The sequence below is a fragment of the Heterocephalus glaber genome, unplaced genomic scaffold, assembly GCF_053883595.1.
Source record: "Heterocephalus glaber isolate CG9 unplaced genomic scaffold, H.glaber_assembly_v1.0 deba00001497, whole genome shotgun sequence".
In the NCBI taxonomy this organism is placed as follows: Eukaryota; Metazoa; Chordata; class Mammalia; order Rodentia; family Bathyergidae; genus Heterocephalus; species Heterocephalus glaber.
In genome coordinates this window covers 64,539,514-64,555,324 of record NW_028258320.1, presented here as the reverse complement: position 1 = coordinate 64,555,324, position 15,811 = coordinate 64,539,514, and the positions used below count along the sequence as shown (strand labels likewise).

Sequence of the window (15,811 nt, the reverse complement as noted above, 5' to 3'; positions counted from 1 at the left end):
AAGTTTTAATTTCTGTTATTACTAAAAGTAAGGACCCATGCTAGAAGGCAATAATTTCATACCCTTCTTTATGGAGAGGGAGATGGGAGAGGTAGTGACAAGTTAAAGGAAGATGAGGGGAGGGACTTCATTCCGACCAAGTCTCCCAGGTAATCTCAGAGCTACCTTAAGAAGAGTCGATGAAGTGTCTAGGTGTGATGATGATTTGCATTCTCCTCTCTCCTTTGGTGGTTAATCTTTCCTGCTGATTGGATGAGATACCTAGGGAGGAAGTTTAAGATAGTTGCCTTTTTTTTTGGAAGAGAGTTTCTCAGCCATACAAGAGCCCTTCTGAGAAAGGCTCTCTCTGCACTAGGAGGAGAAAAAAGGGAAGGTCGGAGAGGTTAGTTCTGAGCCTGTTTCTTCAGCTTTGCATGTCAAAGCAACACATTTGGGGTATCATTTCCTGAGGCCCAACATGACTTACTACTGAAGTGGACAGTTCCAGAGAAGTGTGAATTTGTTATTTCTTGCCAATCAGTGGACAGGCTCCAGATAACCCTGAATCTGCAATGACAGTCACATTCATGGAGCTCTTCTGTGCTAGGTGCTCACTGGGTTATAATGTCTAGTCCCTACAACTCCTATAGGTGTTAAGTTTTATTTTTGGGTGCATTCTAAAGATTGGGAAACAGAGTCAGAGAGATTATTAAGCAAAGGTACCTGGCTGGGAAATACCTGAGTCACATTTCAAATCTAGAAAGTCTGATTTCAGGGCCATTTGCCATGCCTAGAATCTAAATCCCATTCCTTCTTGTCACACCTTCACAAATTTATTGTCCTTTCATTAAGAAAATGAATATTCTCTCCATTCTTAGAACTTCTTAAGGTCTTCATTTTTCCTGTGAAGGTTCCCATGCACTTGTAAAAAAATGAGATAAAATTCATCTGCATTTTCCCTGTTAATCTCTCTTATTTCATTTTAATTTTCAGGTTCAGCCACAGAACCTAAAAGGATAAAGTGTTTCTTAGCTTTGTTGAATTATCTGAATTTTTTCCTACAGGCTTACAATGAACAATACCATTTTATTTTGAGGGTTAGAAATCATGGCTATAGAAAGGGAACTTGCTCATGTTTAAAGGAAAGAAGCCTTTAAGAATGAATCTAGGACTAGTGCTAAATATATATAAAAAAAACATTTTTTTAGGACTGGTGGGAAAAATTATTTTAGGACCATGCAAGTGAGGATAAAATAAGTGAAGATTTTGTTCCTATTTTTCCATTTTCTCATATTAATCCTATTCCCTTCTATCCTTTCCCCTAGCCCTCCCACTTCCTTCCCCTTTGCCCCTTTTCTTCCTATTTCACATTACCTATTATACATTTAGTCCTTAGTTACATTTTCAGTTTCTCACACCAGAGAAACTATTCGGTATTTATACATGTGTGTCCTATTTATTTCACTTAAGAGTATTACATCAATGTGCATCCACTTAGCTATAAATGTCTCTAATTTCTCATTTTTTATGGCTGAGTAGTACTCCATTTTATAAAAAAACCCACATTTTCTTGATCCAGTCTCCAGTTGATGGGCATTTGGGCTGTTTCCAAGTTTTAGCTATTACAAACTGCGCTGCTATGAACATGGGTGCACATATATCACTGTGGTATGATTCTTTTAATTCTTTGGGGAAGATCCCCAGCAGTGGAATAGCAGGGTCAAATGGGACTTCCAGTCCTAGTTCTTTGAGGTATCTCCATACTGATTTCCACAGTGGTTGCACCAGTCTACACTCCCACCAGCAGTGGAGCAGGGTTCCTCTTTCCCCACAGCCCTGCCAGCATTTGTTATTGGTTGATTTCATGATAGCAGCCATTCTTTCTGGAGTGAAGTGGAATCTCAGCGTTGTTTTCATTTGCATCTCTTGAATGACCAGTGATGTTGAACGTTTTTTCATGTATTTATTTGCTATTTCTACTTCTTTGTCTGAGAAATGTCTGTTCATTTCAGATGCTCATTTTTGGATTGGGTCTTCAAATTTGGGATCTTTTTAAGTTCTTTATAGATTCGAGATAATAGACCTTTGTCTGAGGAAGAGCAGGTGAAGATTTTTTCCCCACATTGTGGGTTGTCTCTTCACACTGCTGGTGGTTTCTCTTGCTGTGCAGAAGCTTTTTAATAAGAAGAGATCCCATTTGTTGACCGTTTGTGCTAGTTCACGGACAACTGAGGTTTTGTTCATAAAATCTTTTCCTACACCAATGTCTTCAACGGTTCTACCTAACCTCTGTTGCAACTGGTTCAGAGTTTCTATTTTAATATTTAGATCTTTAATCCATTTTGATTTTAGTTTAGTGCATGGTGAGAGATATAGGTCTAGTTTGAATCTTTGGCAAGTTGAAGCCCAATTTTTCCAGCACCATTTATTAAAGAGGCTATCTTTCCTCCAGTGAGGGTGTTTGGCTCCTTTGTCGAAGATGAGATGGCTGAGTGTGTCTGGCATTGTTTCTGCATCTTCTAATCTGTTCCACTGGTCCTCAAGTCTGTTTCTTTGCCAGTACCATGCTGTTTTTATCACAGTAGCTTTGTAGTAAAGTTGCAGGTTGGGGATTGTGATACCCCCTGCCATGTCTCTGTTACCTAGAATTGCTTTTGCTATTCTGGCTCTCTTCTTACTCCAAATGAATTTTTGGATTGTTTTCTCGAGGTCTATGAAGTATGCTGCTGGGATCTCAATTGGAATTACATTAAATCTATGTAGCAGTTTTGGAAGTATGGCCATTTTCACTATATTAATCCTTCCTACCCAGGAGCAGGGGATGTCTTTCCATTTTCTGATATCATCTTCAATCTCTCTTTTCAGAGTGCTATAGTTTTCAGAGAAGAGGTCTTTGATTTCTTTCATTAGGATGATTCCTAGGTATTTCAGTTTTTTGGATGCTATTGTGAAAGGAATTATTTGCCCTATTTCTCTCTCAGTGAGTCTGTCATTTGTGTAGAGGAAAGCTATTGATTTTTGTGTGTTGACCTTGTAACCAGCTACTTGACTGAATTTGGTTATTAAGTCTAGAAGACTTTTTGTTGGCATCTGTTGGGGTCTTCTATATAGAGTATCATGTTATCTGCAAATAATGACGATTTGACTTCTTCATTACCTATCTTTATTCCTTTTATTTCTTTCTCTTGTCTAATTGCCATGGCTAATGTTTCCAGAACTATATTGAACAAGAGTGGTGATAGTGGACATCCTTGTCTTGTTCCTGATTTTAGTGTGAAGGATTTCAGTTTTTGACCATTTAGTATGATATTGGCTGTTGGTTTTTCATAGATGGCTTCTATCAGTTTGAGGTAGAGACCATCTATTCCAATTTTTTGTAGGGTTTTTATCATAAATGCATGTTGGATTTTGTCAAATGCTTTTTCTGCATCTATGGAGATAATCATATGGTTTTTGTCCTTGGCTTTATTGATATAGTGTATTACATTAATTGATTTTCGTACATTGAACCATCCCTGCATCCCTGGGATGAATCCCACTTGATCGGGGTGTATGATCTTCTTGATGATCTTCTGCATTCTGTTTGCCAGTATCTTATTAAGGATTTTTGCATCTATGTTCATTAGTGAGATTGCCCTATAGTTCTCTTTTTTGGTTGGGTCTTTCTCTGCTTTGGGGATCAAGGTGATGCTTGCTTCCAGGAATGAATTTGGGAGTATTGCTTCCCTTTCCATTTCATTGAAGAGTTTAAACAGTAGTGGCAGCCGTTCCTCTCTAAATGTCTTGTAGAATTCAGCAGTGAAGCCATCAGGGTCCGGGCTTTTCTTAGTTGATAAGTTTTTAATTACATTTTCAATTTCATTGGTTGATATTGGGTTGTTCAGAATTTTTAGGTCTTCTTCGTTCAACTTTGGTAATTCATATGTATCTAGGAATCTGTCCATTTCTTCTGTGTTGTCCATCTTATTGGCGTATAGGTTGTGGAAGTAGGTATTGATGATCCTCTGGATTTCTGCTGTGTCTGTTGTCATTTCACCCTTTTCATTCCTAATTGCATGGATTTGGGCCTTTTCTTTCCTTTTTCTGACAAGGTTGGCTAAAGGTTTGTCAATTTTGTTGATTCTTTCGAAGAACCAGCTCTTGGCTTCATTGATTTTTTTGTATCGTTCTCTTAGTCCCTATTGCATTGATTTCTCCTCTGATCTTTATAATTTCCTCCCTTGTATGAGCTTTGGGGTTGTCCTGCTCTTCTTTTTCTAAAAGCTTGAGGTTCAGCATCAGGTTGTTTAATTGGGCTCGTTCTGTTTTCGTAATATGCATATTCACTGCTATGAATTTCCCTCGTAAGGCTGCTTTCATTGTGTCCCATAGATTCCGATATGTTGTACTGTAATTGTCATTTAATTGAAGGAACTGTCTGATTTCTTCTTTAATTTCCTCTATGACCCATTGGTTATTCAGAAATGTGTTGTTCAATTTCCACATGTTTATGAAATTTTTTGAGTTTCTTTTGCTATGGATCTCCAATTTCATCGCACTATGGTCTGATAATATACAGGGGATAACTTCAATTCCTTTGCACTTTCTTAAACATGTTCTATGTGTGAGTATGTGGTCTATTTTTGAGAATGACCCATGTGCAGCTGAGAAGAATGTGTATTCTGATTTTGTGGGGTGGAAGACTCTGTAAACATCTGTTAAGTTCATTTGTTCAAGAGTTCGATTGAGTTCTAGTATTTCATTACTTATTTTTAGTCTAGTTGATCTATCTATTTGTGACAGTGGGGTGTTGAGGTCCCCCACTACAATTGTATTAGTGCATATATGACTTTTCATGTGCGTTAGTATTTGTTTTATATAGTTGGGTGCACTCGTGTTTGGTGCATAGATATTTATGATTGTTATTTCTTCCTCTTGGATTGTTCCCTTTACAAGGATGTAATGTCCTTCTTCATCTCTCTTAATCAGTGTTGGTTTGAAATCTACTTGATCTGCCAAGAGGATAGCTACTCCTGCTTTTTTTCGGGTTCCTGTCTCATGCAGTATTGTTTTCCACTCTTTAACTTTCAGTCTATGAGTTTCCTTTTGAATTAAGTGTTTCTTGTATGCAGCATATTGTTGGATTTTGCTTCTTGACCCATTCTGCCAGTCTATTTCTTTTGATTTTTGAATTGAGACCATTAACGTTGATGGTTATAACTGAAACGTACTGACTTGTCATTGCCATGACTTTTTCTTTTTGTTGGGTTCTCCCCCTTTACATTTAATTTCTTGTCATGCCAGATGGGTTCATTCTGCTTTGCTTCCTGGGGTTGTGATCCTCAATGTCTGTCCTAGGCTATTGTGTAAAATTCTTTGGAGTGCTGTTTTGGTATTCACGAAGTTCCTAAGGTGCTCTTTGTCATGAAAATATTTAATTTCTCCATCCATTTTGAAAGATAGTTTTGCAGGGTACATCAATCTGGGTTGGTTTTCCTTTTGGACTTGGAATACATCACTCCAAGCTCTTTTTGCCTTGAGGGTTTTCATTGAGAAGTCTGCTGTGATTCTGATGGACTTTCCTTTGTAGGTGATTTGTTTCTTTTCTCTAACTGCTTGTAGAACTTTGTTCTTCTGTTGGGTTTCTGGAATCTTAACAATTATATGCCTATGTGTAGATTTTATTTTGATCAAGGCTATTTGGAGTCCTATATGCCTCGCTTATCTGTATGTCAAGCTCTTTTCCCCTGCTTGGGAAGTTTTCTGCCATTATTTCTGTGAAGAGATTTTTTATGTCATCTGCACTCTCTGCTGTTTCTTCATTGAGCCCAATCAGTCTTATGTTATTCTTTTTTGCATCATCTAGCAGAGCTGCTGGATTGATTTCTCATGTTCCTTTATAATTTTGAAGCATTTTTTCTTTTCCTGGTCACTAATTGCAATCTTATCTTCTATATCTGAAATTCTGTCCTCACATTGGCTCATTCTGCTGTGTAGCTTTCAATGGAGTTTTTCATGTCCTGGAAATCTATTTGCATCTGTTTTATGGATTCCATTTGTTTCTTATGTTGGGATTCCATCATGTTCCTGAGCTCCTCTCTGGATTTATTAATCATGTCTTGCACTAGGAGCACAATTTCTCCTGTTATCTGAGAAATTATTTCTGATTTCATTTTTTCCAGATCCCCTTTTGTTGCCAGTTCAGTGGGTCCGGGTGGTTGAGTATCAGAGTGTTCCATCTCATTTCCCTTTGGGGTTGCTGTAGGTGATCTGGAAGTCTGGTTTTGAGACTTATTTACGTGTTTTCTCATTTCGACTGGGGAGGGGGGCTGTTAGCACCTGCACGGATTACCTCCTCTGAGCTGGGTGAGGTGGGACAGGGGCTGGGAGCAGCGGTAGGGATGGTGACCCAAAAGCCCTTTCCTGTGGGCTAGGAGCAGCCGGAGAGATGGTGGCCGGGAAACCCCTTCCTCTGGACCAGGAGCAGTGGGATGGTGTCTCAGAAGCCCCTTCCTCTGGGCCAGGAGCAGCGGGACAGAAGGTGGCCCCAAAGCCCTTTCCTCTGGGCTGGGAGCAGCGGGAGGGATGGTGACCGGGAAGCCCCTTCCGCTGGACCAGGAGCAGTGGGACTCAGTACCTTGGTCTGGTGGTCTGGTGTCCTCTGCGTCTTTGTAGTCTGGAATCAGATGGCTGCCTGTCTGCAGCGGGGAGACTTGGCGTCTCCCCCGCGACCCAGGACCTTAGTAGAACGTGCACAGACTTGCCTGTCTGCAGCGGACTGATTCGGCGTGTGTTCCGCGCCACTGGGGACCTCGGTAGGGTGTGGGCAGACCTGGCTGTCTGCAGCGGTGTGACTCGGCGTCTTCCGCGCGACTCAGGACCTCGGTAGGGCGTGCACAGACCTGCCTGTCTGCAGCGGGGTGATTCGGTGTCTTCTGCGGGACTCAGGACCTCGGTAGGGCGTGCCGACAATAGTTTCTTAATGTCATCAAGTATATTATCAGTGTTTAAATTTCCCTGAATCATATTCTCTGTCTTCCTCTGAACAGTTTGTTTGAATCATGATTCAAAGAAAGAAGGACACATTGCAATTGGCTAATATGTACACACTCGCATTTGTTTCAGTGAGGAATTAATCTTGCTTAGTCCATGTTACCCCCTCTACTGTCCTTCCCATCCCACTTTTGCCCTTTGTAACTTGTTACTAAGTCATTTGTTCTGTAGAGTTCCTCAGTTTGTACAAATATTTTGGTTCTTGTATCTTCAGTGTATAGTCAAATTAATTCCTCTGTATTACCTCTAAACTGATAATTATATGTAGAGCCTTATCCTCCAGAGTCTTCCATAAAGGGAAATAATTGTTTTGAGTTGTTTGTTTATCCTGAGGTCACACCTGCTGCTTACATACCTCAACTTCTGTTCACATGGTGTTTGCTCAGACAGAGTCCTGTGGCCACCCTGACCTGCGAGGGATGCTGGGAGGTGTCCTCGAGCTGAGTGTATGGGATATTTGTCTGTCTATAATGGCATGCCACAGTCGTCAAGGTAATAGATGCAACCAACATCTCCCCAAATTTTCCTTGTGTCCCTTTGCTTATTTAATTATGTAAAAACAGTTAATGTGAGAACTATTCTCTTAACCAGTTTTGAAGTGCACAATACCATGTTGTTAACTATAAGCACTATGCTGTATAGCAGGCCTCTGGAATTCATTTATCCATCCTGTAGAGTGACAGCTCCCCATTTCTCCAAGACTCTGGAAACCACTGTTACATTCTCTGTTTCTTTACTCTTATAGATACCTCATGTAAGTGAAATCATATTATATTTGTTTTGTTGTGACTGGCTTTTTTCACTTGGCATAATGTTCTCTGGGTTTGCCCACATTATTGCACATGACAAGACTTCTTTCCTAAGGCTGAATTGACATTGCATTTATGTATATACGATGTATATACAATGTATATACCATATCTTCTTTACCCACTCATCTCTCAATGGATGAATGGATTATTATCCTATCATGACTATCTTGAATAATGCTGCAATGAATGTAGAGGGCAGATGTCTCTTTGAGATTTTGATTTGAATTCTTTTGTATATATGTCCACAAGTGTGATTGCTGGATCATACAGTAATTCTATTTGTAACTTATTAAGAAAGCTCCACACTGTGTTTCCATAATTGCTACACCATTTCACATTCACCAACATTTTTTTCTCCACACATTTGTCAATACTTGTCTTTTCAGCCATTCTAACAGATGAAGTACTAACTCATTGCAGTTTTGATTTTTATTTTCTTTTCTTTCTTTTTCTTTCTTTCTTTCTTTCTTTTTTTCTCCCCCCCCCCCCTTCTTTCTTCCTTTTGTGGAACCTGGGATTGAACTCAGGACCTTGAGCTTGCCAGGCAGGTGGTGGAGCCACTGAGCTAAAACTCTGGCCCCTAGAGGTTATTTTCTTTCACAACAATTGATTTTTGACTGAAACTTTTACTTAGAGAAAAAAATGGGGGTTGGGCACAAAATACACTTACCTTATTGGGGATTTGCTTATTCATTCCTTCTCTATGGAGCACACTTAAGTGCCAGCCCTGCAATAGGGTCAGGGTCCATAGGTGAGTAACACGAGAAACTCACTCTGGAAGCTGGCAGTGAGAGGTAGAAGCAGTGTGGACCAGGGTAAAGACGCTTGGACACAGAAGAACAGTGTGTGCATGGCAGGGCGGGGGGGAGCAAGAAGGAAGGGTGGTAAGATGGGCAAGAATGAGTGTAGGGCTGCAGATAGGATATCAGGGAAAGCATAGTGAGGTTGTATGCAGTGACACTCTAATGAGTCACTGAAGGCTGATTAGCAGTTAATCAGACAGACAGGGGAAGGACTTTTCCTGGGGTCCCTTACGTGGGGATAATGTGTGGATGGGAGGGAAGTTGGAAGCGTGACATTTTGGGGACATGATGGTACAATGAAGAGGGCTATGCATGTAGGGATGCTCAAGTGGGGCTGAAGGTGGGACTGGGGGTGCTGGCAGGGTCTGGACCCCAAGGGTTGAGGATCCATGTTAAAGATATGGGGATTCCTCCCCAAAGCTTCTGACTGCATCACCCAGGGGAAGGAATGGCTATGGAACTGTTATGATTTAGATCAAATATGTGCCCCAAAAATCTCATGTGTTCAGAGGTAGGGGTTTGAAAGATGATTGGATCATGAGGGATTAATCCATTGATGAGTGCATAGCTGAATGCTGTTACACGGTGGGGCCTAGTTGGAAGAGGCCAGTCACTGGGGCCATGACTTGGAAGGGTATATTCTTGTCCTTGGCTCCTGCCTTCTTTTTCTGTTTTCTGGTTCACATGAGATAAGCAGCTTTCCTCCCCCAGGTCCTTCCACCATGCCATTTCTGCTTGGAGACTGACTGTGCATGGACTGAAACTATGACCAAATAAACCTTTCTTCCTCTATGTTGTGGGTATTGGGTATTTTGTCCAATGATGGGAAAGTAGCTAATACAGTCACCCTGGACTGTGAGCTGGCAGCCTGATTCTGGGTCCAAACATCAACCCTCTGATGCACATGGCCCACTTTCCTGTGCTCAACCTTAGTTTCTAGATCTGTAGAACAGGGAGGATGAATTGGATGGAACATGATGGCTATTTTGGAGTCAGAGAGCCTGGGTTCAAATCCTATCTCCAGCCTTTATTAGCTGTTATTTACTCTGTGTGGCTCTTAGTGGGAAAGCTAGGAATAATAATGACAGAAACCACACTGAATTCTTATGGGAATTAAATGAGAGAACTCCTATAAAGTATTTATTACGACTGTGCTGAGACTTGAGTATTAATTGCTCATTGTGTGGTGGCTGATACTGTTATATTAAGTGATTCGTATTAATAAGCACCATTTGGATGTCACAACTTTTGAGGTTGTTGGAGACCCCATGGTGCTGTCCAAAGAGGGGATGTGGAGGGAACCCTGGTGGGCAGAGCTCCATATGTCCTTCTGTACACTACTAGAGCAACCTTCTTCCAGGAACATTTATGTGAAAATCAAATTGTCGGCCTGAGTGAGAAAAACACTGCACTATATGACATCTAGGTTTCTTGTGGAATAAAAGTTCTGTGGTTTTAGGAGTAACAATTGTGGAGAGCTTCAGTCACTTTTTGCTTCACAGCTCCTCTTTCTCCTTTCCCAGTATGATTCACTCTCCCATCCCCAACTGTCCCATACCCAGAATAGCTCCCATTAAACATTTATCTTTACTCATAGCTACAGTTACTATGGCAACCTTTAATCAACCTTCTGATAAGATCAATCCCATGAAGAGGTAATATCTGTTAACAGCTGCACATTTGTTTTTTACTCTTAAAGGAAAAGGTCTAAACTGGGTGTGGTGCATGCCTGTAATCCAGCACTCTGGAGGCTGAGGCAGGAGAACCACAAGTTTGAGCCCAGCCTGGGCAACTTAGTGACTTAGTGAGATTTTGTCTCAAAACAATAAAAAAAGGGGAGGGGGATATAGTTCAGTGCAAAGGCCCTGTGTTCCTGCAATCCCTAGTACTGCCAAAACAAGAACAAACAAACAAAAAGCCCCAACAACAACACAAAAAACAGACTCAGGCTTTGGTGGGGGTGCATTTGGGAAAGAGGAGCCTTTCAGCTTTTATTCTGTCAGCAGCTGCTGCCTCAGCTGCTATGTGCAAGGTGGATTTGCCCTTTTCCCAGCACAGGTCCCTCTGTGTATACAGAATTGAGCTGAGTGTGTGTGATCCAGGTGTCAGTGTTTACTGTGGCTGGTACAGCTCTGAGCCTCATTTAATTAAGTCTGTGCTGGTTTCTGTTTCCTGAATTCTTATTGTGGAAGGAAACATTAACTAATAAAAATGTTAGGAGAGCAGCATTCCCAGAGTAGACTGGAGTCAAGCCTGAAGGTAATTCCGGTAGGACTTATGGACACACCTTTCTTCAAAGTGCTGTGCCTTGGGTTGGTGTCTCAGAAGATGACCCTGAGCCAAGAATTCAGAGGCAAGTGCTTTATGATGGCTATGTTCCAGGCAGAAGACAGGAGGAGGCTGAGGGAGGCAGGAAAGGTCCGGAAAGGGACTGAGCACAAGTTTGATTTTGGGTGAAGACCTAGCTTTGGTTTTGTTACTAGCTTTTGTTACTGGGGTGCTGGAGTCTCAATCTGGAGGTGGCTTCTAGGTCTTTCTGTCCTTAGCAAAGAATTAGTCAAGATAAGTGCAAACAGTAGCAAAGTTTTCTTAAAGGCAGGAAAAGAAATAGGCTCTGCAGAGTGAGTTTGGGCCAACTAAAAGGAAAAAGAAGTGTACCCTGTAGTGTGAGGGTGGCCATTCATGCAAGAGAGAACACAGTGGCTAAAAGCTCAGTGTGGACTGTCCTTTTTGTATCATTCACTCCTCAGGCTGACATGTGGTCTAGGCTTTCCTGTGCAAAACCTGTTCGAGTTTTGCCAAGAGGTCCACATGCAGGACTTTGGGAACTGTTCTGCGCATGTGTTCCAGAATCTTGTCACTCCCCCTTTCCCAGGCAGTTTTAGCTACATCCTACCTTCCTGTCTCAGTTTGACCTGGAGCAAACCTCTGGAGCTCAGGCTTTGTCTCTCAGAGGAGAAAGACCTGGGCCCCAGCACTTGTCAGCCAAGGGCACAAGCCACTGAGGGACACAGATGCCCAAGACATTTCCACTCTTGGGGAAGAGGTGGCTCCAGGAGCTTGGGGAATTACTCTGAGCAGATCATAGTTATAAGCTGTCAGCAGGAGCCAGCATGGATACCTAGCACCAGGAAGGAGATCCAAGTGGACCTGGGTGGGCACCAGAGGGACCAGCTGCAAATGCCCACCCCATCCGTTCCTGTCTGCTTCAAGCTCATTCAACATGGTTAAAAAACCATTTGACCTAAAGTGGAATGTAGGGCATGGTATACACATGTAGAGTAGGCAAAGACCCTAGCATGATAGAATGAAGGGTCATTTTCTCTCTCTTGGTTATAGGATTTCACTAAGTAGATGAGCTCTTCAAGAAGGCTGAGAGGGCCTTCTGTTGAGCCTGCAAAGAGCTTGTGGAGAAGTGGGCATTCCCTGCCCAGCCCACTCCCTCTAGGCGATGGTTGTGTATTTGAGCCTGAGCAGGCTGCTGTTTTGCCAGCCCGGGCAGGGGCAGGAGAGCCTCTGAGATTGAAAACAGGATTGAGTTTAATTCTTTATGGTCCTATCTCAGCAGCTGGCTTCATTTATCTTTAACGAGTTTACATTTCTCAGCTGTGCACTTTGCCCAACTGACTTTTAAGACCAAGGAGTCTGTTTTAGGTGTGAATCTCTGAAACCAATCTTGTGTTTTGCATAGCTCTGGTCTTTGCAGCAGTTCACTGGGTAGGGTCTGAGGAGGTTCTCAATGAGTAGATAAGGAACACAAACTGGCTGTACCCACAGAATAAGTTTGCAGGTTCGCTGACTCCTGTCTCAGAAAAAGAATTTTCAGAATGCCTTAATATAGAGCATAAAGGGATTTATTGGGAGAAATTACAAGAGAGTATGAGAGAGAGAGAGAGAGAGAGAGAGAGAGAGAGACTACCCCTCAGAAGGGTACCATCCATTTTACACAAATAATTTCAGCATTCTTTGATTTCTTTCAACTTGTTCCTTTATTTTAGGATCATGTTCCCACTCTTTACCTTTTTTTTTGGTACCAGGGATTGAACTCAGGACCTTGTGCTTGTGAGGCAGGTGTGGTGCCACTGAGCTAAATCCCCGGCCCTCTTTACCTTTTAAAAACTAAGCCAATTTAAGGACTTTCAGTTCTCTAAGGAATTCTGGTTGTGGTGGGTCTGGAGGGAAAGGAGCCTAAATGAACCAAGGGAAGGCTGATCTGGAGAGCCTTGGATAATTCTAACTGGGTCTCAGAAGTGGTAGTCTTTTTAAAAGTTCAATTTTTAGTTATGATTTTCCTTGTCTCCTTTCTACTTATCTTTATTTTTGCTATCCTGTCTCTCTAGGAGCTTTCTTAAGCTATGTTTGCTATAAATTGTACAAATGGAAGTACCGTAATCTACACTTGTGTGTCAGAACACACCATTGCTGGTGGGTTAGGACTAACATTTGATATTTACAAAACTTAATTCAACTTCCTGTGCTCTAGAAAACTTGGAAGCAAAAACAATGAGTCTTTGTGATTTCTGGAATTATTCTTCAGGTCCAGGTTGTCTGCCTAAGGCTTCTCCTTTTCTTCATCCCCATGACTGACTATAGTTTTCGTGATGAAAGTTGTCTTTTAAGACAAACTGTCAGATCTTTTTGTCTTCAATTAAAAAAACTTGAGAAAATTAACCAAAGCAAAACAAATAAAAATTAAGATAGAGTATAATAGGATTAAACATGACTAAGGCTGATTTTTCTCTCACATAAAAATGTATGGAGGAGGTAGGCATGGTGGCATATACCTATAATCCTAGGTATTTGGGAGGATGAGGCTGGAGAATTGCAAATTTGAGGCCAGCTTGGGCAACTTAGTGACATTTTGTCTAGAAATAAAATAAAAAGGGCTGGGAATGTAGCTCAGTGATAAAGCACTTGCCTAGTATGTGTGAGGGCCTGGGCTTAATCCTCAATACTGAAAAAAGAAAAGTCCAGAGGAAAGAACTTTGGAATAGGTATGGTATTTCTGGGGTGTGTGCTGTGTGAGTCAGCTTTCATCACTATAACAAAATACCTGAGACAATAAATTTATAAAGAGTAAAGGTTAGCCAGGCCTGGTGGTGCTTACCTGTAAACCCAGCACGCTGGAAGGCTGAAGCAGGAGGATGGCAAGTTTAAGCCCAGTCCAGGCATCTTGTCAACTTAATGAGATCCTGTCTCAAAACAAAAAAAATTAGAAAAAGGAACTTAGTGCAGATTTCCTGGGTTTCAATCCCCAGTGCTGCCAAAGAGAGGGGGGGAGAGAGGGAGAGAGAGGAAGGGGGAGAGAGAGAGAGAGAGAGAGAGAGAGAGAGAGAGAGGAAGAGAGAGAAGCTTATTTTGACTCACAGGTTTGGAGGTTTGAGTCTCTTATGAGTTGTATCTATACGTGATTAAGGGTGTATGGTACTGGATTAACCCACTAATTGGTTTAGCATAGTTTTGGATGTGGCTGAATGGATTTGTGATGACCGAAGCCCCACCCTGGGTGTGGGTGGCACCAACCAACAGGTTTGTAGCCTGGATGGAATTAAAGGGATAGGGAGGCTGCTTCTTTGGTGCTTCCTTCCTGCCATACCATGGATTGTTTCTCCTCTGCCAAGCACCTCTGTCATGCTACCTGCCTTGGAGCCAGCCAACTATGGACTGAAACCTCTACAAACTATGAGCTAAAATAAACCTTTTCTCCTTTAACTTTGGGTGTCAGGTATTTTTTTCCCCAGAAATGAGAAAGAAGCTAAGTCAGAGTCCATGATTGGTTGCCCTATTTCTTTGGGGATTAACAGTAAGGCAACACATCATGGCAGGGAGGCATGTGGTAGAGCAAAATCACTCACATCAGGCCAGGAAGCAAAAGAGAAAGAAGAAGGGCCAATATTTCACTCTCTCCTGTGGGTGCTAAGGACTCAAAGAACTCCCATGAAGCCCCACCCCTAGAAGGTTTCATCATGCTAGGGACCCACCCTTGTACACACTGAGGGGACACTTGACATCCAAACCACATCATATGCTCAAGTGACAAGTTGCTGATCAGCAGCTGTAAGTGCATTTTCCTCCTGACTAGGAGGCATGCTCCCGTTTGCTTAGCTCTGCCTGCCTCAGCCAGACTATTACAGTCACACACACCTCCCACAACTTATGGCACTTTTGTGTTTCTCTCATTGAGTCATTTTTATTTCCAGCTATGGGTGAGTGCTCAGCAGTTGGGAGGGGAAGTTCTGACTCTAATCATATGTTCAGAAGACACTGGATGGAGGTTCCTATCATGGAGGGAAAGCCTGATAGAACACACTGTGATTTCAGAAGCAAAAATATTGAACTGGATCCGTCTTCCTTTGACTATTGCTATGTGTAAACAGATGGCATGCTACAAGAGCTTCAAAAAGGAAATTACAATGATATTTTACATTTAAATACCATAGTACCCCTCTCTAAGGAGATAGCTGGTTTGTTAATATTTAGGACTATTAATTCTATGAGCTAAGACCAGGAGTAGGGAAGATCATTTGTCAACCTTATTTTCATTATCAAATTTATAGGGAAAATTTACATAAACTTATCTTGACACAAGTGCTTTTTAACATTTTGGTGTATTTCTTTCTGGTCTTTTTTTTTCTTTATGCAAAGGATTAAACCCAAATTTGGTTCTAGGCTATACGTGCAATTTTATATCACCCCATTCCTTATTATTATGATATGATATTATAAGATTGCAGTTTCCCTCACATTATTATGTTACTTTGATAACCATTTAAAGTGACATTTAAACATTGGATTGGCTATAATAGTTTATTTTATTATTTATCTATTTTGGACATCCAGATTATTCTCTTTGCATTGCTATTCTCAATGACATCTTTGGGCCAATAGCATTTGTTCACTTAGAAGTAATTTTCTTAGGAAAAATTCCCAGAGGTGGAATTTAGAAGTATGTTTAAGAACTGTTGCCAAATTGTTCTCTAGCACGAGTGAGTTCATTTCTGCTTCTCTGGACCTCAGGAGAGTGGTGGTTTAAGCACATCTTCATCACCATGGCACTGGCTGATGTTAGAAGTGGCTGGTGTTGGAAAGTTCAGGGTCAAGGGTAAAGTTGAGTGCAAAGGGAAGATCCAAAGTGTCCTCCACCTCTGGGCAGGTATCTGGAGAAGGCAGGAAACTTAGCTTTGT

At 41.6% G+C, this 15,811-nt stretch overlaps 1 long non-coding RNA gene across 1 annotated transcript in view; it reads left to right on the top strand.

Annotated features, from left to right (window-relative positions):
• LOC110347817 (uncharacterized) overlaps nucleotides 1-15,315 on the top strand; it is a 79,178-nt gene extending 63,863 nt beyond the window's left edge. The window contains exon 6 of the long non-coding RNA XR_015440452.1: nucleotides 7,398-15,315. This is a non-coding gene — a long non-coding RNA (uncharacterized LOC110347817). The remainder of the gene's footprint in view (nucleotides 1-7,397) is intronic.
• The last annotated feature ends 496 nt before the right edge of the window (nucleotides 15,316-15,811 follow it).